The 23572-nt window shown below is 40.3% G+C and overlaps 1 protein-coding gene across 1 annotated transcript in view; it reads left to right on the forward strand.

Moving 5' to 3' along the window:
• Positions 1-23572, forward strand: part of LOC309633545 (uncharacterized protein) — a 226224-nt gene that overhangs the window by 36124 nt on the left and 166528 nt on the right. Inside the window, exon 2 of the mRNA XM_082402488.1 lies at positions 1774-1868. The gene's annotated coding sequence lies outside the window, so the exon portion shown is untranslated. The remainder of the gene's footprint in view (positions 1-1773; positions 1869-23572) is intronic.

Here is a 23572-nt window from a genome sequence, read left to right on the forward strand (position 1 = left end):
TCGCTTTTACAGCCCCTGCTTTGTTTCATCCCCACAGCTGCCTTTAAGCCCAACCCTGACCTCACTTTAGGTGCAGCTTCTCAGGTGGATTTTAATGTTTTCTTTGCTTCCTCCTTCCCCAGCTTCTTGGTCAAGTCTTCCTTTTATTAGTCTTCTCTTCAAAGGGCAGGGGAATTACCCTTTGTCTGCTGTTTCTTTCTTTTTTAAAAATATTTATTTATTTATGGCTGTGTTGGGTCTTCGTTTCTGTGCGAGGGCTTTCTCTAGTTGCGGCGAGCGGGGGCCACTCTTCATCGCGGTGCGCGGGCCTCTCACTATCGCGGCCTCTCTTGTTGCGGAGCACAGGCTCCAGACGCGCAGGCTCAGTAGTTGTGGCTCACGGGCCCAGCTGCTCCGCGGCATGTGGGATCTTCCCAGACCAGGGCTCGAACCCGTGTCCCCTGCATTGGCAGGCAGATTCTCAACCACTGCGCCACCAGGGAAGCCCTAAAGCCTAACTTTAAACTGGGTAACAGGTAATACTATGAACACATAGAGGGAGTCCCACTTTTTCATAATTGCCTATTGACTTGTGGCATTTGGAACCTCAGTCTCCACGCTCCTCAGCCTAAGCTCAATTGCTTATTCACAGGAGTCTGCAGCCTCCATCAATTGTTAGGAAACAAGGTCTGAGCACCCAAGGAGAGTTTCCTGTTATTCTCTTGTAAAGTGATGACAAGGAGATTTGATAAAAGCTGAATGAATTTTTAGTCGAGGATTTTCTGTTCTTAAGCTACAATTGTTGTTTTCCCTTTACTCTAGAAGTGATTCTACCAAACAAAAGAAACTTTAATCTTCATATGTGTATTATTATTATTTTATTTAAAAAATTCTCCTTTAAATGTGTAATTTAAAAAAGACTTATGCATCATTAAAGGCAATTTTCTTTTGTCTTGGGACTGGTTATATATGAATGTCAGAGGGGGAAGATTCACTTTAAAAGTGAACCTTCTGGGATGCATTTATTCCGCAAAGTGAGATACACCTTGCAGTAAATATAGAGAAGACCATGAAATAGCCAATTTAAAAATAATTTAAAATTTAAAAATGCTAAATCAAACTCTTGGTTGTTAAGGTGTGTTACCTAAATGATGTATATTTGATCTTCAAAATTTAACATCACTGAAGGTAGCATAAGAGAGTAAGGATTAGATGGTGTTTTGGAGGGATTTAAGTTAGACATTAGAAGCTTTGCAAAATTCGGAGAAACCAGTATCTGTGGTCATAGACAAGAGAGGCCTTATCTTTCGATCTGTTAATAAGAGAACAATCTGTCTCCTTGTATTACCCTTCAAGGAATCAACATAGTGATTCAGGAATGCCTCTTTCCAATCAGTCATATGCCCTGCAGGTGACTATGAGTCTTGGTTTTGAGTATTTTATCTGGATAAGGAATGTTGTTATAAGATTAATAGAAAATAAATATGGTTTCATAAGCTACGTTTTTCTTGCTGTCATGTATGCTCCAATAAGCTAAATTAACCTTCAACTTAATTCCAGTGGAAAGATCAGATTCAACATGCACTGCACTGAATAGCCATAGGGTGTTTATTGTCTGTCATATTTTCTTCCTTTGCACTAGAACTGCAACTTGACGTGACTGATGGATGTATGCTAGAGGTACCCATAGAGCAGATATCCCAGGGCAACAGTGCACGAACTAGAATGGGAATCAGGTAGAACGGGTGGAAGGAACCTTGGCTGTACTGATTCCTTGCTTTACTGCTATTCCAGGTGGTGTTGGTCCATGAGAGTATACCTTTCTTATTGCCTGTATCAGAATCGGAATGATGCTCTGGAAGCCAAAACTACCGTGCTACCAGCAGTGGGTAAGGACGCAGAATGTCTGTTCAGCAGGTCAGAAGGTAACTCTAAGCTCTGTGAGGACAGGGCCCAGGTAGGCCTTGTTTTTTGCTGTACCCTGAGTACCTAGCGTAGCTCTTATCTAGTGTAGGAACCCAGTGAGTGTACTGTGGAATTACTAAAGGGAGTTTATTGCTCCATGGCCACACTGTCCCCCTCCTCAAGGGTCCTGGCTGAGTCTCTACATAGAAACTCTAGAGATCTCTGCATTAGAGCATCCAGAGTCTTTGTCTGGACAACCAGAGGTATGACTCTGCAGCCCTGGCTGGGTTCTGGGGCCAAGGCTGGCTTTGGGAGTACGGACAAAGGACTTCTGCAGACAGCATCGGGGGAAGCCAGGCTCAAGAACCAAGCTGATTTCAACATCAGTCTGAAGGGCCTGTGCACGGAGGCAAACTCAGGTTTGAGGCACAGAGGTGGAACAAGTGGACTTGGAAGATTGGTAGGAGGCAGGCTCGGACAGACTCTTAAAGTGCTACATGGAGACAGAGTGCTTTTATGAGGCAAATTCATCCTCACCCAGAACACCGAGCCTCTGAGGACATAGAGTACCTTTGAGTGGAAACTTTTCTACGTGCGTCTTCTTGATGCAGGGCCCCATGTCCCCTATCCACCTCTCTCAGGAACTTGCTTCATTTCCTGCCTCAGGCAGAAGGACCCAGGAAGTCCCTTTAGAATCCAAATAAGGTTCCGGCTTTTCTTTCCCAAGCAGAGTAGCAAGTTCTAGAATTGGCTGTGGCCTCAGCAGCTACCATCCAAGTGTTGTTTCAGTAATCCGGCTCCCCAGGACTCGCAGGGGTCTGAGATTGATGCCAACAGTCCCAGGCTCAGCCCTTCAGGAAGGGTTTGGCGTCATTACGAGCCCTTGGGATTCACAAACTGGTCCCCGCGGCTTTTCCCCTTGGTGGCTTCTGAGGGCACCAAGGATAAAGACTTCATGCCAGATGGTCTCACCTTAGGCTCTGTGAAAGCAGCACTCACAGAACTTTTGAGCCTTTAAAGAATTGCCCATTTTTGATGCTGAGCTTATCGCTTGAATGCAAGCAGTTTAACAGAATTAACAGCAGTATCTTGGATGCAAGATGGTTTTTAACCTGCAATATTTTTAGGATCCTGCCAGTGCATCCCAAGGCTCCTTGAGGCAATTAAAACCATGCCCTTGGCAACATGCAGACTGTTTTGTCAGAGTTTGAATTTTTTCTTAGTGCACTTTCTCATCACATCTGGAAGAGGTTTGACTGGTGCTCAGAGAGGTAGCTTCCTATAGGGGTTCTTTTGAATTCTTGATCTACTGTCTCTGGTACCCCATAGACCATGTTGGTGATGTTGTGGCAGGGCCCTAAGTGCTCCCCAGCACCTTCATTTTCTTCCAAACCAACAAGGTTTGATTTACTGGGCAAATCCAGCAGCTAGAAGAAACTACATAAACTGTTAGGCCACAGGGAGCCATGTTAACTAAAAGGTATCTTGTTGACTCGCATGCAGAAATTTAGGCAATGGGAGACTCAGGGCCATTTTAAGTTTTCCGTAAATTCTTTTGGAGGCTTCATCACTTAGACCAAACATATTGAAGTGCACCCACATCGCAATTTAATCTAAAGTTTTCCATCAAAATGGTGAAAACATTTTTGTAATTTTGCTTTTAAAATTATTTGCCTATGAATGCCTTATTAAATTTACAGTTGCTTTTGTCTTATTGTGCCTACTCAGGAAATCTTATAAAACAAGAGAATCTAATTCACAGAAATTATTCTTACATGTAATAAAATTTTTTATGAACAATAAATTGATCAATTAAAGAAGCTGACATAATGTTACATTTTGCAGGCAGTTAATTAAATACTTATTAATTTCAGTTTGCTTTTGTGTACCTTGGAGCCAATTCAGTTTTTTCTCCCATTGCCCCCTGGAAAACTTGTGGGCCCCAAGCACTGGGCTTTTTGGGCCTAACGGGTAAAACAGCCCTCAGGGATTTGACTCTGATGTTTGGCTCAGGAATAAAGATTTAAAGGTTACAGGATCACTGTTTCAAACGTTAAAGGTCTTTCATGTCAAAGAGGAATAAGACAAACGCTGTGGTCCTCCACAAGACTGGAGCGGAAAATTCTCCAGAAAAACATATCAAAGAGGCTGTCCCAGGAGATATAGGACCTGGAAGCATTCAGTGGGAGCTGGAGGGATTTTTCATGAGGCTGCGAGGTTGGAGAAGGCCAAGGATTTAGGGTTAGAAGATCCAAGTTCCAGTCCTCGTGCCAATCATTACTTATGAGACTTTGAGCAAGTCTCTTAATCTTTGTATTTGTTTCCTCATCTTATAAAATGCAGATATGTCCCTGCTTCCCTCATCACACAGGGTTGCTAAAGATCAAAGTGAGATAACTTCAAACTCAAGGTGATAAGTTCTACACAAATGTTAAGCCCCATTCAACTGTTAGTTAGAGTTATAAATCCTATTCTAGGATACTAGGGGAATGCCTAGTAGGCTTATGATAGAGTCAAGGCTCTATAAAGGCAACCTAGTATGGACTGTGTGTTTTAGAAATAAAGAATTAGAACAGGATTAGAGCTGAAAGAGATGTTGGACATTGAGTCCCAAGCTCTTATTTTATACATAGAGAAATGATGTGTAACATAACTGAGTGACTCACAAAATGATTTCTATTTATTTATACCCTGCCTTGTTTCATAAAGGATTTCAAGTGGATTGTTAGAATAGGTACAATGAAATAGGGAAATCTCAAGTAAAAATGAAGTTGTGATGGAGAATAAGCTAAAGTATAATGGCCAAGTAAAAGGCAGAGGGGAGTTACAGTGACAATATATAACTTTTATAGAGTCAATTAAAAATGAACAATAACTTTGGCTTTGAGCTTCCTGGTTAGCCAAAGCAAAACTAGAAACCAAGCTAGTGGTAGAACCAGCATCAGAACCCAGTCTTAGACCAGTCTGCTTTTTGTTCCATTTAAAAATTTCTTTTTTTTGAATTTACTTTTTTTGGTCTTAAATTTTGTTTGTTTGTTTTGTTTAGCATTCTTTTTCTTTCTCTCCATTGGTTCAGTTTGTGGGGATGGCTTTTGTGAGGAGAGTGAGAGCTGCTCCATGTGCTCAGTTGACTGGGGAAGGTCCACTTCCTACAGATGCCTGGGTGACGATTGCCTTTCCAATCTGTTTGGTCTCTACTGCCTCCACCTTGACCAATCTGGGATGATTGAATCAACATCTCATGCTGAATTTTCCTGAGCTATTTGTTTCTTATGTTTATTATTCTGTGTCAGGATCTGACATCTTTTTAGAGTTCTCTGCTGTCAAAAGTCTTTGAAATTATATTATCCATCCCTATTACTTTACAAGTGAGGGAACTGAGGTCCAGAGCTGTTAAGTGACTTGCCCAAGGCCACACAGCAGCAAATGACCTTTACTGAGCACCTACATTTGTCCTTATTTAATTCTTACTACAAATCTTGATAATTAAATATTATTATCCCTTTTTACAGTTGAGGAAAATGAGGCACAAAAAGGTGAAGTGCTTTGCCCAAGGTTACAAGTGAGAGAACTGGGACTTGAGCCCATTCTGTCTAGGTCCAAAGTCCATTTCTTTGCACAACCTTCCACCCGGTGCCGCCTCTTAAGATGGTGACAGAGCACTTCTCTGGGCTCTGAGTCTAGTGCTCTTCCCACTTCACTTTAAAGATAGTCTCGGGCCCTAACTCCCTTGGGCTGGAGAGGTGTGCAAGACTAGTCCCGGAGTTTGGAAAGGTCCACAAATCAGTGTCTGGCTATGCTTTTTGGGGATTGTTTTTTTGGCCAGTGGAGTCAATCTCTATAGACAATTCTGATTTTCAAATGGATCCTTTGGTTGTCTGAAGCAAATGGTTTATATCCACGGTTTTCAGCCATTTTATTAAGATGTACTGTGTGGGGCAATGAGTTTTCACGTGCCAGTAATTTATAATAGTTAAAGTAATCTGGGGCTGGTGCACCTGGGGATTACAGAATTGGCAGCTGGGACCTCTCCCAGAGCCTCATTGATGGGAATAGGGCATGCAGCACATTCTGCATTGAGGCCATTGTAGCTAAATGGCCTCGATCCTATCTCTCCATCAAGCAGTAAACTTTTTTTTGTACTTAAACAGTGTTTAGTTACTTACTAATTTATATACCACCATGTTCCACAAATAATATAAAGCAACTCAATTATGATATTTATATAGTTCTTTACATTTAGTGTATTTTAGCAGGTTTCATTTAGTTCTAACAATAAGTTTCTGAGACCAGCGTTAACAGCCCACTTTTATTGTCAAGCAGTAAATTTTAATAAGCATATCCTGCCACACTGTGTATAGAACTCTGTACTTTTTATTCTTATTTTACAAAAGGCAGAGTTGTGATGTCAAAGAGCTTAATGTCTAATAGAGAGGGGAGAGCTAACTATGTTAAAAGAACAAAACACACACACACACACACACACACACACACAAAACCATATCAATGATTGCCAACTAATCTGGCTTGAATCTTTGTTGACACTTGTTATCATGCAGATTGGGGGGGAAAATCATCTTGTAGTCCAGTCCAACATGGAGTCCCATTCAATGAATAACAGACCAGCAAATAATAATTATAAATAAATTAAGCATTCTTGCTACCTCTCCTGAAAATGCCATAGAAGGACATCTCAAAAATTCTATTTTTTTCTACCTCAAAGTATCTCCCCTACACAGTAGCTGCTCCAAAGTCCCTCTTCTCCACTATACAAGCTACTCTGCAAATCTTTACTCCATTGAACTCAAATAACTCGCTTATCTTCTAACTCTTCCTTCTTTGCTCAGCTCTTCATTATGTAGGTCAGTGTAGCCTTTTTGGTGATTTTAATTTTCCTTCTTCCCCCATTATCTTGGTTCCACACAGTACAGAAAGATCTAGGAGCTGATCTGGAAGTTAACTTCCTCTTTATATAGGGATGGGGAGTGGTTTGGGGAAGACGTGGGATACTCATGCATTTTTTTGGTTCTCTATCAAGTCAACTTCAAGTGCATCCACTGTAGTAAATTCAAAATCTCAAATTCTTACCAGCTCATGCTCTAATATATGGACTCCTCTCCTGTCACTTGGTGTGTATCTAGAAAATTAACAAAGTACATCTAAATATTATTCTAGAAACTATTATTAGAAAGGCCCAGTTACACCCAAAACTTATATTGTATATTCTGAAACTAAAAGTCAACGGTTTGGCATTTTCTGTTGTTTTGGATTGTTGATGCTAATGTTTTCCTCCCTGGGATGGATAATAAAGCTTATTGACTCTGGGTTGGGGGCAAAGTGTGTGCGGGTGTGTGCGAGAGAGAAATAGCTCCTTGGAGCCTTTAGTAAGAGAATGGAAAGGAGTTCACAAGATTGCTGAAGAATGATTCTAGAGAAGCAGGGGCAGGGTGGGGAGGAAGAGTACCAATGGCTTTTGGATGACTAGAAAACCAAGTATTTTCTTTTTTTTTATTTTGAAGCTGAAGTGTACAGTGTATCAAAATTAAGGATTTTAACGAATCTAAAAGTCATGTGACATTTAAAAATTGTATTGAATTCTCAGATCTTTGGCTTTTCATTTATATGTCTTTGTTTGTTTTGTTTTTTAAAAATTTTTTTATTGGAGTATAGTTGATTTAAAATGTTGTGTTAGGGAACTCTTCTCAATACTCTGTAATGACCTGTATGTCTTTTTAACTGAAATCCTTGTTAAACCCATTGCAATCGACCTTGCTAATGAGCACCATCATCTTACTGGTAGTCTCACTGTTGCTAGCAATGAATAATTAAGTACTAATTTTGTGCTGAATACTATTGTTTTCATTAATTTTTACTGTAAAATATTTAAATCATATTTCAGTCTTTGTTGTTTTTTTTTAATCAGTCATCAATTTTATTTACATCACTGTATACATGTCAATCCCAATCGCCCAATTCAGCACACCACCATCCCCACCCCACCGCAGTTTTCCCCCCTTGGTGTCCATACGTTTGTTCTTTACATCTGTGTCTCAACTTCTGCCCTGCAACCCGGTTCATCTGTACATTTTTCTAGGTTCCACATACATGCGTTAATATACGATATTTGTTTTTCTCTTTCTGACTTACTTCACTCTGTATGACAGTCTCTAGATCCATCCACGTCTCAACAAATGACTCAATTTCGTTCCTTTTTATGGCTGAGTAATATTCCATTGTATATATGTACCACATCTTCTTTATCCATTCGTCTGTCCATGGGCATTTAGGTTGCTTCCATGACCTGGCTATTGTAAATAGTGCTGCAATGAACATTCGGGTGCATGTGTCTTTTTGAATTATGGTTTTCTCTGGGTATATGCCCAGTAGTGGGATTGCTGGGTCATATGGTAATTCTATTTTTAGTTTTTTAAGGAACCTCCATATTGTTCTCCATAGTGGCTGTATCAATTTACATTCCCACCAACAGTGCAAGAGGGTTCCCTTTTCTCCACACCCTCTCCAGCATTTGTTGTTTGTAGATTTTCTGATGATGCCCATTCTAACTGGTGTGAGGTGATACCTCATTGTAGTTTTGATTTGCATTTCTCTAATAATAGTGATGTTGAGCATCTTTTCATGTGCTTCGTGGCCGTCTGTATGTCTTCTTTGGAGAAATGTCTATTTAGGTCTTCTGCCCATTTTTGCATTGGGTTTTTTTTTTAATATTGAGCTGAATGAGCTGTTTATATATTTTGGAGATTAATCCTTTGTCCGTTGATTCGTTTGCAAATATTTTCTCCCATTCTGAGGGTTGTCTTTTGGTCTTGTTTATGGTTTCCTTTGCTGTGCAAAAGCTTTGAAGTTTCCTTAGGTCCCATTTGTTTATTTTTGTTTTTATTTCCATTACTCTAGGAGGTGGATCAAAAAAGATCTTGCTGTGATTTATGTCAAAGAGTGTTCTTCCTATGTTTTCCTCTAAGAGTTTTATAGTGTCCAGTCTTACATTTAGGTCTCTAATCCATTTTGAGTTTATTTTTGTGTATGGTGTTAGGGAGTATTCTAATTTCATTCTTTTACATGTAGCTGTCCATTTTTCCCAGCACCACTTATTGAAGAGACTGTCTTTTCTCCATTGTATATCTTTACCTCCTTTGTCATAGATTAGTTGACCATAGGTGCGTGGGTTTATCTCTGGGCTTTCTATCTTGTTCCATTGATCTGTGTTTCTGTTTTTGTGCCAGTACCATATTGTCTTGATTACTGTAGCTTTGTAGTATAGTCTGAAGTCAGGGAATCTGATTCCTCCAGCTCCGTTTTTTTCCCTCAAGACTGCTTTGGCTATTCAGAGTCTTTTGTGTCTCCATACAAATTTTAAGATGATTTGTTCTAGTTCCGTAAAAAATGCCATTGGTAATTTGATAGGGATTGCATTGAATCTGTAGATTGCTTTGGGTAGTATAGTCATTTTCACAATATTGATTCTTCCAATCTAAGAACATGGTATATCTCTCCATATGTTGGTATCATCTTTAATTTCTTTCATCAGTGTCTTATAGTTTTCTGCATACAGGTCTTTTGTCTCCCTAGGTAGGTTTATTCCTAGGTATTTGATTCTTTTTGTTGCAATGGTAAATGGGAGTGTTTCCATAATTTCTCTTTCAGATTTTTCATCATTAGTGTATAGGAATGCAAGAGATTTGTGTGCATTAATTTTGTATCCTGCAACTTTACCAAATTCATTGATTAGCTCTAGTAGTTTTCTGGTGGCAGTTTTAGGATTCTCTATGTATAGTATCATGTCATCTGCAAACAGTGACAGTTTTACTTCTTCTTTTCCAATTTGTATTCTTTTTATTTCTTTTTCTTCTCTGATTGCCATGGCTAGGACTTCCAAAACTATGTTGAATAATAGTGGTGAGAGTGGACATCCTTGTCTTGTTCCTGATCTTAGAGGAAATGCTTTCAGGTTTTCACCATTGAGAATGATGTTTGCTGTGGGTTTGTCATATATGGCCTTTATTATGTTGAGGTAGGTTCCCTCTATGCCCACTTTCTGGAGAGTTTTTATCATAAATGGGTGTTGAATTTTGTCAAAAGCTTTTTCTGCATCTATTGAGATGATCATATGGTTTTTATTCTTCAATTTGTTAATATGGTGTATCAATTGATTGATTTGCGTATATTGAAGAATCCTTGCATCCCTGGGATAAATCCCACTTGATCGTGGTGTATGATCCTTTTAACGTGTTGTTGGATTCTGTTTGCTAGTATTTTGTTGAGGTTTTTTGCATCTATATTCATCAGTGATATTGCTCTGTGATTTTCTATTTTTGTAGTATCTTTGTCTGGATTTTGTATCAGAGTGATGGTGGCCTCATAGAATGAGTTTGGGAGTGTTCCTTCCTCTGCAATTTTTTGGAAGAGTTTGAGAAGGATGGGTGTTAGCTCTTCTCTAAATGTTTGATAGAATTCGCCTGTGAAGCCATCTGGTCCTGGACTTTTGTTTGTTGGAAGATTTTTAATCACAGTTTCAATTTCATTACTTGTGATTGGTCTGTTCATGTTTTCTGTTTCTTCCTGGTTCAGTCTTGGAAGGTTATACCTTTCTAAGAATTTGTCCATTTCTTCTAGGTTGTCCATTTTATTGGCATAGAGTTGCTTGTAGTAGTCTCTTAAGATGCTTTGTATTTCTGCAGTGTCTGTTGTAACTTCTCCTTTTTCATTTCTGATTTTATTGATTTGAGTCCTCTCCCTCTTTTTCTTGATGAGACTGGCTAATGGCTTATCAATTTTGTTTATCTTCTCAAAGAACCAGCTTTTAGGTTTATTGATCTTTGCTATTGTTTTCTTTGTTTCTATTTCATTTATTTCTGCTCTGATCTTTATGATTTCTTTCCTTCTGCTAACTTTGGGTTTTGTTTGTTCTTCTTTCTCTAGTTCCTTTAGGTGTAAGGTTAGATTGTTTACTTGAGATTTTTCTTGTTTCTTTAGGTAGGTTTGTATAGCTATAAACTTCCCTCTTAGAACTGCTTTTGCTGTGTCCCATAGGTTTTGGATCATCGTGTTTTCATTGTCATTTGTCTCTAGGTATTTTCTGATTTCCTCTTTGATTTCTTCAGTGATCTCTTGGTTATTTAGTAATGTATTGTTTAGCCTCCATGTGTTTGTGTTTTTTACTTTTTTTCCCCTGTAATGGATTTCTAATCTCATAGCGTTGTGGTCAGAAAGGATGCTTGATATGATTTCAATTTTCTTAAATTTACTGAGGCTTGATTTGTGACCCAAGATGTGATCTATCCTGGAGAATGTTCCGTGTGCACTTGAGAAGAAAGTGTAATCTGCTGTTTTTGGATGGAACGTCCTATAAATATCAATTAAATCTATCTGGTCTATTGTGTCATTTAAAGCTTGTGTTTCCTTATTTATTTTCATTTTGGATGATCTGTCCATTGGTGTAAGTGAGGTGTTAAAGTCTCCCACTATTATTGTGTTACTGTCGATTTCCTCTTTTATAGCTGTTAGCAGTTGCCTTATGTATTGAGGTGCTCCTATGTCAGGTGCATATATATTTGTAATTGTTATATCTTCTTGGATTGATCCCTTGATCATTATGTAGTGTCCTTCCTTGTCTCTTGTAACATTCTTTACTTTAAAGTCTATTTTATCTGATATGAGTATAGCTACTCCAGCTTTCTTTTGTTCCATTTGCATGGAATATCTTTTTCCATCCCCTCACTTTCGGTCTGTATGTGTCCCTAGGTCTAAAGTGGGTCTCTTGTAGACAGCATATATATGGGTCTTGTTTTTGTATCCATTCAGCAAGCCTGTGTCTTTTGGTTGGAGCATTTAATCCATTCACGTTTAAGGTAATTATCGATATGTATGTTCCTATGACCATTTTCTTAATTGTTTTGGGTTTGTTTTTGTAGGTGCTTTTCTTCTCTTGTGTTTCCCACTTAGAGAAGTTCCTTTAGCATTTGTTGTAGAGCTGGTTTGGTGGTGCTGAATTCTCTTAGCTTTTGCTTGTCTGTAAAGCTTTTGATTTCTCCATCAGATCTAAATGAGATCCTTGCCGGGTAGAGTAATCTTGGTTGTAGGTTCTTCCCTTTCATCACTTTAAGTATATCATGCCACTCCCTTCTGGCTTGTAGAGTTTCTGCTGAGAAATCAACTGTTAACCTTATGGGAGTTCCCTTGTATGTTATTTGTCGTTTTTCCCTTGCTGCTTTCAATAATTTTTCTTTGTCTTTAATTTTTGCCAGTTTGATTACTATGTGTCTCGGTGTGTTTCTCCTTGGGTTTATCCTGCCTGGGACTCTCTGCACTTCCTGGATTTGGGTGGCTATTTCCTTTCCCATGTTAGGGAAGTTTTCGACTATAATCTCTTCAAATATTTTCTCTGGTCCTTTCTCTCTCTCTTCACCTTCTGGGACCCCTATAATGCGAATGTTGTTGCGTTTAATGTTGTCCCAGAGGTCTCTTAGGCTGTCTTCATTTCTTTTCATTCCTTTTTCTTTAGTCTGTTCCGCATCAGTGAATTCCACCATTCTGTCTTCCAGGTCACTTATCCGTTCTTCTGCCTCAGTTATTCTGCTATTGATTCCTTCTAGTGTAGTTTTCATTTCAGTTATTTTATTGTTCATCTCTGTTTGTTTGTTCTTTAATTCTTCCAGGTCTTTGTTAATCATTTCTTGCATCTTCTCGATCTTTGCCTCCATTCTTATTCTGAGGTCCTTGATCATCTTCACTATCATTATTCTGAATTCTTTTTCTGGAAGATTGCCTATCTCTACTTCATTTAGTTGTTTTTCTGGAGTTTTTTCTTGTTCCTTCATCTGGTATATAGCCCTCTGCCTTTTCATCTTGTCTGTCTTTCTGTGAATGTGGTTTTTGTTCCACAGGCTGCAGGATTGTAGTTTTTCTTGCTTCTGTTGTCTGCCCTCTGGTGGTTAAGGTTATCTAAGAGGCTTGATGCGAGGCTCTGGTGGTTGGTAGAGCTGACTGTTGCTGTCTCAGTCTTTGTTTTTATTTTCTTTCTTTTTTTCTTTAGTGGTTTCAGTATCAGATACAAAAGATGTTTGGGTTGAAAGTTAGATGGTAAGTTTCACTCATATTGAAAAAGGTTTGTAAATGACCAGAATCAGAATTTTATTCCCAAGCCCCTCATACCCCATGTTCCCAAATGTGGACTTAAAATTACATGAGATTAGAGGATCTCTGTCTTTGGTCCTGACACTCTAGTGCCTGTGGTTCTTAGGCCAAACTCACATGAGGCTTCTGGAGAATACCACCAAGATTTAGAGAAAGATAAGAGTTGGGCCAGTGTATATTGAATGCACCTGCTGAGAAATGCTGACTGGTGTCAAAGATGAGTGAAAGATAGCCCTTATATCACACTTCTAACTTTTGCAAGGACATTGTTGAAGGTTATAGATCTTGTTCTCTCTCTCTCTCTCTTTTTATAGTAACACACTAAAAAATGGGAGAAAGGGACAAAAGATAAAATCTCCCTTTGGAGGCTGATGAAAATTGTCAGATTAGATGGGCTCTTTGGGAATCATTACTTCTTATAATGCTCTGCATATACCCAGAGAACACAGGAAATCACATGTCAAGGTCACTATGCTCAGCAGAAAATTTCCTTAATGCCGAATGCAAACAAGGCTTTGACTATCAGCCCACCTCATTAGGACTGTGTGCATTCTAGCTCTACTTTTCCTACTTCTGCGAGCTGTGGAGCCTCAGTTCAAAGGCCCCAGTGCTTTTGACAGTAATGGTGATGGTTGATACTTTTCTGTCGAAATTCTGTCGGTTTAAGCATCCAAACAGGTTCAAGGTTGGTGCCTCCCAGATTAGAGCCCACCCTGCCCTCCACTGTGCCCCCAGAAGGCAGACCAGTTTTCCCCTTGGGATCACGGAAACCTGTTGTACTTAGAAAACCAACAGTGATGGCTCTGCCGTTTCAGTCAGAAATTCTGTCTTGATGTTCAGAATGATCATGTTCCCTAGTTATGGTTTGGAAAGATAATCAGGCTTGCAGCCAAGTTTGAAGAAAAACAGTGCCCCCAATTCATTGCAAAACAGTGAGTGATTGGCGTGCCTCTAGGAAATAAGCCAGGCAAATTCTTACCAAGGAAAGTCATTAGTAAGTTCCAGGTTATTTTACTTGCTACTCTTATGGAAAAGGAGGGGAACATATATTCATTAGGTGATTACTTTGTGTCAGGTGCTGTGCTAGATGCTTTATGCATTCATTTTAACCCATAGCATAACCCTGTCAGATGGGTATCGTGGGTATCATTGTCTCCTTGTAGAATGAAGAAACTGAGACTCAGAGAAGTTGTCACTTGGTCAGGAGCTTACAAGTAGTGGAGTTAAAATTCTAACCACCTCTGACCTTAAAGCCTTATTCTCTCTCATGATGTTCTTTCTGAAAAAAAGCAAAAATTACAGAATATACCATTGGTCTCTTCTGTACTGCTTGGTGTCCTTCCATAGCTGTTTGACCATTTAGCCGGGAACTAACTCTTTAGGTATTTACAGTGTGTAGAAGGGATTTGTGCATCTGATAAGGCAGTATATGCCAGGAGTGGTTTATGTATTATCGATGGGAAATTTAAAACACTTTAACAGTTGTGTATTTATTTTTATACATATTAGAAAAAAATTAACCAGAATATCAGCTTGTGATTTTAGACAAATAAATAAAATAAATAAGCTCTTTTACAGAAACACATGAAGTAGATAATAGTGGTTCACAGATATTCCAAAAATTGTGATAATACCATGTGACTGATGGTGTTTGGGAATCATCATGATTAGGAATGGACAAATAATGTTAGTCCCTCTCAACTCTGAGAGACAGTGAGCCTAATTAGCCTATGGTCTCTTCTCAATTACCCAGAGACTGTGTTCAACAAATCAGAATCCCTAACTAAGCTCTGTCTGCCACCCAGCCCATTCTTGGGGCACCAAATCTCACTGCCACCTCATATAAAATCAGGAATTCAAATTAATTTGAGCCTCAGCCTATCCAAAATCTAATCATGCAGATAAATGCAATGCAACAAAAGCAAAAGAAAAGGATTTTTAGTTGGCCCAACTTTTGGGATTCTGAGGATCACAGTTATTATAAATATCCATGTAAATGGCATCTCTTTGCCAAGAAACTCTATCTCTGTTTACTTTCTAATTGTTTTAGACAGTGGCAGCAAGTAGGCAAATTATTTGAACCTAGGTTCTAGACTCAGCTCTATGACCAGCCAGTGTGTGACCCTGGGGGCCTTGTTCTCAAAGGTGCTTTCCCTCTCTAGTGCTGTAGTGAACAACAAACCATAGGTGACAAGTCCTTCAGCACCTGCAGAGAAGGGTGACTGACAAAGAAGAACAGATGGGTCATATTTTTCTGGGGACACCTGCTGGCTTTAAGGGTCTGGGGCTCAGCACAGGCTGGGCTCTGTTCAGGTTCCTTTGCTCCGTCAAGCAGGTGCAGGTGGCAGCAGGGGCAGGGGAGCCTAGGGATCCAGGTATGATGCCAGTAGGCGGCTGAGGTAAAGCCTAGATGACAGATGGTAGAGTCTGAGCCCAGAGGCCCCCAGAGTCCACATCAGTCAGAAGCCTGCCCTGCTTGCTTCTCAGGAAGGAGTGAATGGTATCTAGAGACCTGGTCTACTCTGAATGGCTGTATAACTGCTTAGCTATGGAAGGTGGCCTCGTTCTTTCTCTGCTTTTGTCTCTTGGTTAAGAGCTCAGAATCTGAGTCACATGGGCCCAGAGCAAATTATTTACTAGTTGTGTGACCTTAGGCAAGTGTGACCTTACTTGCTATCAGCTTCGGTCTCCTCAGCTGTAAAATGAAGATACTAATAGTACCGCCTTATAGGGTTGTTGTGAGGATTAAATGAGATAATACAGATAAAGCACAGTGACTGGCTCAATAAGTGTTAATTATTATTGTTATTATGAAGTGCTAATACTTACGTGGGATTAAGTCGTTCTACTTCCCAGTGACCTGGACTTATAGCCAGCTATTTCATTTTAATCAACAGTACTATAACATTATTTGAGTTTAATCACAAGTTAATTTGAGTCCAAGTCCTTGCTCATAATTCTCAAATATTGAGGGAAATTATGGTTATTATTATATGGTCAAATTCCCCCCTTCCCACCATTCTCCTCCTTTGCACCATCTCACAGCTCAGGAGCGGACAAGGTCTCCATTACTCTGGGCCGTGCCTCATCTCTTAGAGGACAAAGGCCAGCCTGGCTGATGACTCTCCTCATGCCTCCACATACAAATTAGCCTGCAGGCCCCTTCTTGTTGCCTGCCTGAATCTCCAGGGAACATGGAGGGTTATTCATAGTGTTGGCTCTGACCATGGTGCCTGAGGACATGGATATATTTTTAGTGTCTCCTCCCTAGGGTCTGGCTGAAAAGGTCATGCCTATATTTTATGCCTAATGTCAATTTCTGAATAAAGAACTTGTTTCTGTTAATAGGGCCCAAGCAATGTCAGGGTGTGGGATCCCCCTCCCACTTTGGAATGTCATTTTGCTAATGACCTGTAAGGAAGGTGCTTTGTAAAACCCAAAGCAGTTTATAGAAGTTCTTATGAAGGAGAATAAGGGACTGTGTCAAAAACTGCCCTGGAGAAGAGGGTTTGGTGCATTCAGGCAGCTTCAGGGAGCTGAACTAGGGCCACTAAGTAGATACAGGGAGAGGTTTTGCATTCCATGTTTTCTACTCATCAGAGTGAGCAGGAGTGGAGTGCACCCTGACAAACAATGAGCTTCACTCTTGCATGTATTCAAACAAAATGTGGGAGCAGGAGACTGGATGAGATGGGCTGAGGGCCCCTCCACTGCTAAAAATCAGTGATTCTGGAGTGGGTGGTGGTGGGAACTATTCTGGTTGGGACTGGGCACGGAACGAAGTGGACACCAAAAAATAGGTGCAGGAGCCTTGAAAATAAACCGATCTATGGCCGCATTTTCCAGGGAATGATTCTGTGTTTCAGTCTCTCCATTAAAAAAATGGTTATTGGTTTATTTAGGTTACAAAAATTTCTTCCTAAGTCAATTTTGGTAGGTAATATTTTTCTAAAAGTATCATTTTTAAATATATTGGCAGTACACAAGGATTCCCTTTTCTCTACATCCTCACCAACCTTGTTATTTCTTGGGTTTTTGATAATAGTTGTGCTAACAGGTGTGAGGTGATACCTCATTGTGGTTTTGATTTGCATTTCACCAACGGCTAGTGAAGTTGAGTGTATTTTCGTGCACTTGTTGGCCATCTGTATGTCTTCTTTGGAAAAATGTCTATTCAGATCTTCTGCCATTTTTTAATCAGATTTTTTTGATATTGAGTTTTATGAGTTGTTTATATATTTTGAATATTAACCCCTATCAGATACATGACTTGCAAATATTTTCTCTCGTTCAGTTGGTTGTCTCTTCATTTTTGTCGATGGTTTCCTTTGCTGTGCAGTCTCCATGTCTTTCTTAATCAACTAATTTCATTTGTCTGTTATAATAGTTAAACTAAATAGAACTAACATACATTTTTCATTCTTCCCCAGATTTCAGTAATAATTATCCTAGATTCATCTTGTTGGATCTTAACCAGTCAGATGCCTCTTGGCACATGAGAAAACTGAGATGGGGTGGTTAAGTGACTTGCCTAAATTGTATAGGGGGTGAGTGGCAGAGCCCAGACTTAAACCTTCTGGTTCCTGGTCTAGGGCCCTGTCTGGTAAACCAGAAGCTCCTACTGTGGGCATTGAGAAAGCTGTGAGAACCAGGGCTCTGGGCTGAGCAGGAGTGACACACAAGCCCAGAAGGCCACCTCCTGCAGGCGTAAGTCCTTCCTCTCAGGTAAAGCCCTGCACATGGTAGGTGCTCATCAGACATTCATTGACTTGAACAAAGCAATCCTGTCAGTGCTGGCACCTAGTTAGTGCTCCATACATGGTTATTGAGTGAAAGCAGCACAACTTTCAAGGGCTTCAGGGAACTGACGCCAAAGCTCAGGACACATGAAAAGGCCCATGGCTTGTTCTCATGATGTTCTCTACTCCTGCGTTTGTGTGTAGGTTCAACCCTGGGCTGGTAACGAGGCTTCCTGCATGCTCTGAGGCCTCCTGCCTTTACCTCCATGCTGGGCTTGAATGCAGATGAATCTTTCTGAGGATGCTTCCTACAAACAAGGTATTGAGCCCAACAGGAGCTGCAGGTCATCCAGGTTGAGTCATTAGTAGATGACAAGCTGCCCCCCTCCTGCCATAGCCTGGCAGCATCCCTGGTGTGGGAGCATTCAATCTCTTTCTGCGATTAACCAACTGTAGCTTAGCTGTGATCAGCAGAGCTCCCAGTCCAAGAGGTGGCTGGGCTCCAAATCCAGCTCCCTGAAAGTTCCTAACTGGGCTCCACCTGTCAGGAGGTAATGAAGAGAGACTTATTGGTATTTTGCAGTGCAACTTTATACTTTTTGATAACTAGTTAGTAGCATATTGGAGCTCTCTAATTTTGCAGCCCAGTCACAGGAGGCTTATGAAAGGTATTTATAACTTTCTAACTGTGATCTTACTCCTTACTTATTGCCAAGTAGTCCTCATCTGTTTTTGTCTATGAATCAACAAGTGTGTGTTCAGTGTGGGGCAGGGGCACGATACCATTATTGTTCTAAGCGTGAGCTGCCGCCAGTGGGCTCCCTGGGACACTATTCAAGCCAGAGGCAAGACCCTGGTTTCCTAGGCAGAAACTGTAGCCTTGGAGAATTGTCTATTATCTTTTCTCTCCGCTCAGCATAGTTGATGTCCTCTTACTTTTTCTGGGTGAGCCCTTAGACTAGAAATAATAAGGAAATGCAGACTATTCATATTATTGGTGGTATTAATAACTAGTATTTGTTAGGGATCTACTTTGTGCCAACTATTATGCAAGCTGTTTTATATGTATTATCCTTAATTCTTTTTTTTATTTTTAACATGATAGGTAGCATGATCTTTTTTTTTTTTTTTTTAATTATCATTTATTTTATTTATGGCTGTGTTGGGTCCCCGTTTCTCTGCGAGGGCCATCTCTAGCCGTGGCAAGCGGGGGCCACTCCCCATCCTGGCGCGCGGGCCTCTCACCATCGCGGCCTCTCCCGCCGCGGAGCACAGGCTCCAGACGCGCAGGCCCAGCAACCGTGGCTCACGGGCCCAGCCGCTCCGCGGCATGCGGGATCCTCCCAGACCAGGGCTCGAACCCGTGTCCCCTGCATCGGCAGGCAGACCCCCAACCACTGCGCCACCAGGGAAGCCCCTATCCTTAATTCTTGAATCCTACAAGGTCAGTTTTATTTTCTCAACATTATCTGCAAGGAAACCGAGGCACAGAACTGTTGAATAAACTTTCCCAGGGCTTTCAAATAGAGTAAAGTGGAGTCAGGATTAGAACCCAAGTCTTTTGGATTCTAAGCACATTACTATTAAGCCAGGCTTTTCTCAGTGCTGATTAAAAGTAGTACAAATTTAACTTAATAAATGTCTGGATTTCTGGGTCACATGGTGGTAGATTACTCAGTAGAGTACCTGGTATGCTTCCTTCCAACTTCCCATTAAAATAACAATTATAATGGTTTTATGGCATCTGTTGTATCTTTACCCAGCTTCAAGAAAATACCTAAAAAACAAAGAAAAAGATAAATACTCAAAAGTCAAATTGACAGTTTTTAGTATGATTTGAATCTGCTATAGAGACAATTGTATATGGTCAATATTCTGTCAAGTACTGGGGAGGAAGTCTATTCAACTAAAAATATTCTCTTACCCCAACACAAGGCAGTCAAGTTTTTATATTGAAACCATTCACCTAAAAGGTACTTCTTTTTTTTTTTTTTTTTAAAGTTGAATCTTTTTAAAAAAAATTTTATTTATTTATTTATTTATTTATGGCTGTGTTGGGTCTTCGTTTCTGTGCAAGGGCTTTCTCTAGTTGCGGCAAGTGGGGGCCACTCTTCATCACGGTGCGCGGGCCTCTCACTATTGCGGCCTCTCTTGTTGCGGAGCACAGGCTCCAGACGCGCAGGCTCAGCAATTGTGGCTCACGGGCCGAGTCGCTCTGCGGCATGTGGGATCTTCCCAGACCAGGGCTTGAACCCGTGTCCCCTGCATTGGCAGGCAGATTCTCAACCACTGCGCCACCAGGGAAGCCCTAAAAGCTACTTCTGACAAACTTTTCCCTTCAGATTTCTAAGTAATTTTGAGATTGTCTGATTCAAGCATCACAGGCATTGTGATTAAGTAGTGCTATTTCTCAGAAAGCCCAGCCCTTATCATAACATCCAATCCATTCTAACAGGTCTAGTATACGTTTAGCTAGAACAGGTTTTGCTAAATCCTGCTTGACATGAAAGTAGCTTCTGAAAATATGATTTCCAAAAATTGTAGGAACAGTGAAGTTGGGTTGACAAAAACCATTCGTGGACTACCTTTGCTTCATTACATATAAAAACTGGGCTGCTTGCCTGAGAATGAGAAGGGAAGAGGGGAGAAGATAACTTGTTGTTTCCCCATTACCTGCTCCCTGCCTCAGAAGCCTCGGGGCCATGCTAACAAAACGATTCTCAATTTCATTTGAAAAAAATTGATAAATGAGAATGTTCAGGGACTTAAAAAAAATAATACCAAGGGAGAGTATTTTCACCCTTAGATATTAGAAAATAATAGAAAATTAAAGTAATCAAAAGAGTGTTGCTGAAAAAAGACCTGGGCAAATAGATTTGGAGTAGAATAGATAAGTTTGAAATGGATGAAAGGATATATATGAAATAAATGCATGACAGAACTCAAATATCAGTGAAGAAAGTGTAGGGGAGCAAAATTAGCCACCCCAAAATATTTCTTTGCCATGCGGATTATTTTAAGCTGAAAACAATCAAGGCCCAAAAGACTCAGAAAGAACCTTTAACTTTCCCCCTCATTGCCTGAAAGAATGTAGATAGAGGACCTGTTTCAGGAAAGGAGCTATCCGCCATAGGTAGCTATGGTATGAACTAGGTGTGTGGACAGGGAAGAACTTAGCAAAGTCTGTTTGTTAATATTCCTTTCTGTGTTCCATTGTCTCTGCATTTCCCAGCAAACATTCATTTACCAAAGATTTGCTTTTCCATCACTGTGTAAACTGCCTTCCTTCTCTTTGAAGTCCCAAACTACCACCCGCTGAAGATGGTATTTAAGGTGAGGGTTTTGGCCATTTTGGTGAGTTACTCAGTTCTCCTGGGTCTCTTCCATCTATACATGTTATTAAACTTTTGTTTGATTTTCTCCTGTTAATCTGCCTCATGTCAATTTAATTCTTAGACCAGCCAAAAGAATTTAGAAGGGTAGAGGAAAATTCCTTCCTCAAGCAGAAGGAAAGATTATTCAATCAGTTGTGCTGGAACAATAGATTAGTTGTGTGGGTAAAATCAAATTTTATCCTCACCTCACTCTATTTCCTAACTTAATTCTAGATGGTTTAAATAATCCATTGTAAAAAGTGAAAGCGAAATAAATTTTTAGAAAGGAGTTTACAAGCTTTGGATAAACTCAAAAAGCAATGGATAAACTTGAAAAGAAAATATTGAAAGATTTGTCTGCATTAAAAGATGAAAATATCTTATGCATTTGATCCTTCTAAGAATATCCAATTAGATTAATAAGTATTAAAATGCTTTGCACACTGCAAAGTGGAATCATTTAAATATATTTGGAGTAACTGGTAGGAGGATATAATCTATTTATTTGGTGATTCCAATTCAAATTCTGCCTTTATCCCGATTTTCACGTGCGCATGCTAGGTTCATGTTCATTAGAGCTGTTTTGTTTTAATAAAACAAAATTTACTCCCTACCATGTTTTCACAGCAAATGTATCCATCACTCTTTTGAGAATGAAAGTATCACCTAATATATATTAATCTATTCTTTTAAATATTTCCTACTTGAGAAACACAGAAATGCTTTGGCATAGATCCTTAGGACTTGGAATTGTAGTAAAACTAGTGGGTCTCTGGGTTGTTGGAGAAGCTTTAAGGTTAGGGAGGGAGTCGTGCAGAGTGGAGATAGAGCAGAGCCACAGAACCAGGGAAAGGGACTAGGCTAAGTCATATTTTGTTTCTTTTTTTTTAATTAAAAAATTTTATTTATTTAATTTATTTATTTAGCTATGCCACGTCTTAGTTACCTCACGTGGGATCTTCATTGCGACACGCAGGCTCTTTTAGTTGCAGCGTGCAAGATCTAATTCCCTGACCAGGGATTGAACCTGGGCCTCCTGCATTGGGAGCGCAGAGTCCCAGCCACTGGACCACCAGGGAAGTCCCTAAGTTTCATTTTCTTAGGGAAAACAGCATAGGCATTGGAACAGGCAGATATGGATTGAATCTTGACTTCTCAGTTGCTAATGGACATCTCTGGGCAAGTTACTTTACTTCTGTTCTGTTCAAAGAAAATCATAATAGTGCCTACCCTGGCTGGGTTCTTATTAGGCTTAACCATTACCCAAGAGGAAGTGTGTAAAGCAAGGAGTCAGTGCCCTGTGTAGTTCTCTTCTCTTTCCCTGCCTTTCTTTCTTGGACTTTCTTTAGCCATTCAGCCCTCTCTATCTAACTTATTCAACAAACTTACACTGATATCTTACTCTGTACTTGACTTCTGGAAGGTACAAGGACTACAAACAAGAAAAAAGACATGATAGTTCCTATTCTCGCAGTATCTGGAGACCTGGATATAAGACCCATATACCAAAATAAGGCATTAAGAGAGGTTTATACAATTCTGTGCAAGCTCTGAGAAGGCAGTGCCTGGGGAAGCTGGGAAAACAATCTAGGAAATGTTATGAAATTTTGTACTAAAGTGGTAATCCCCGCCTCTGCCTCCTCATCTCTTACTCCTCTCAGAGGCTCGAAACTAACAACGGGGACCCAGAGGCAAGGTTTTCAGCAAGAAGGACTACAGCATGTTAATATAGTTGGTACTGCTCCGAATTCCTAAACCGCCCCCCCCCCCCATCAAACAATGTGTCTTCTACATTCTTGAGCAAATTGATGTGCGCATCAAACCAGCTTGTCTTGGGAGGACACTGCTCAGCTTTACCCATGGATGAGGAGGGAACACAGTTCTGACCTCACACAAATAAGAGTCTAAGTGGCATTTCTTAATACAGTGATGGTAGGACTGTGGCCATAGGAGGATCAAGAAGAAGACATTCACTTTCTCCAAGGTGATCCATAGGGAAGTGAAGCAAGTAAGGTAAGCAGAAACATGGGGCTGGCGGCCTTGAGGAATGACCCCTGTTGGGAAACCTGAGCTGCACAATGGTTGTCTGCTGTTAATAGGTGACCCTTCATCCTATGAAGTGGATTAGGAGTCTTAATCTTGTAGAATAAACCTTTGTTTTTGAACCTCTGCTTCTTGGGTTATCATTTCTCCATTGCTGTTGTTTTCAGGGCTATAGTTTTGCAGAGCTACAGACTTTCTGTGGAGGTGCCTCTTGCATTGTCGGACAACTCTAAGTTTACAAATCTTCCTTACCCTGAATGCCAGTGGGTCTTCCACCCATTGGTCCTTATGCTGAGTCTGATCTGTCCTCAGCCGCCATGTCACCCATGGAATGCTTTCTATGCATCATTTCTACTCCTTACCTCCAACTACTTACCTCAT

Source organism: Balaenoptera borealis (assembly GCF_965194805.1).
Source record: "Balaenoptera borealis genome assembly, chromosome: 8".
Lineage (NCBI taxonomy): Eukaryota > Metazoa > Chordata > Mammalia > Artiodactyla > Balaenopteridae > Balaenoptera > Balaenoptera borealis.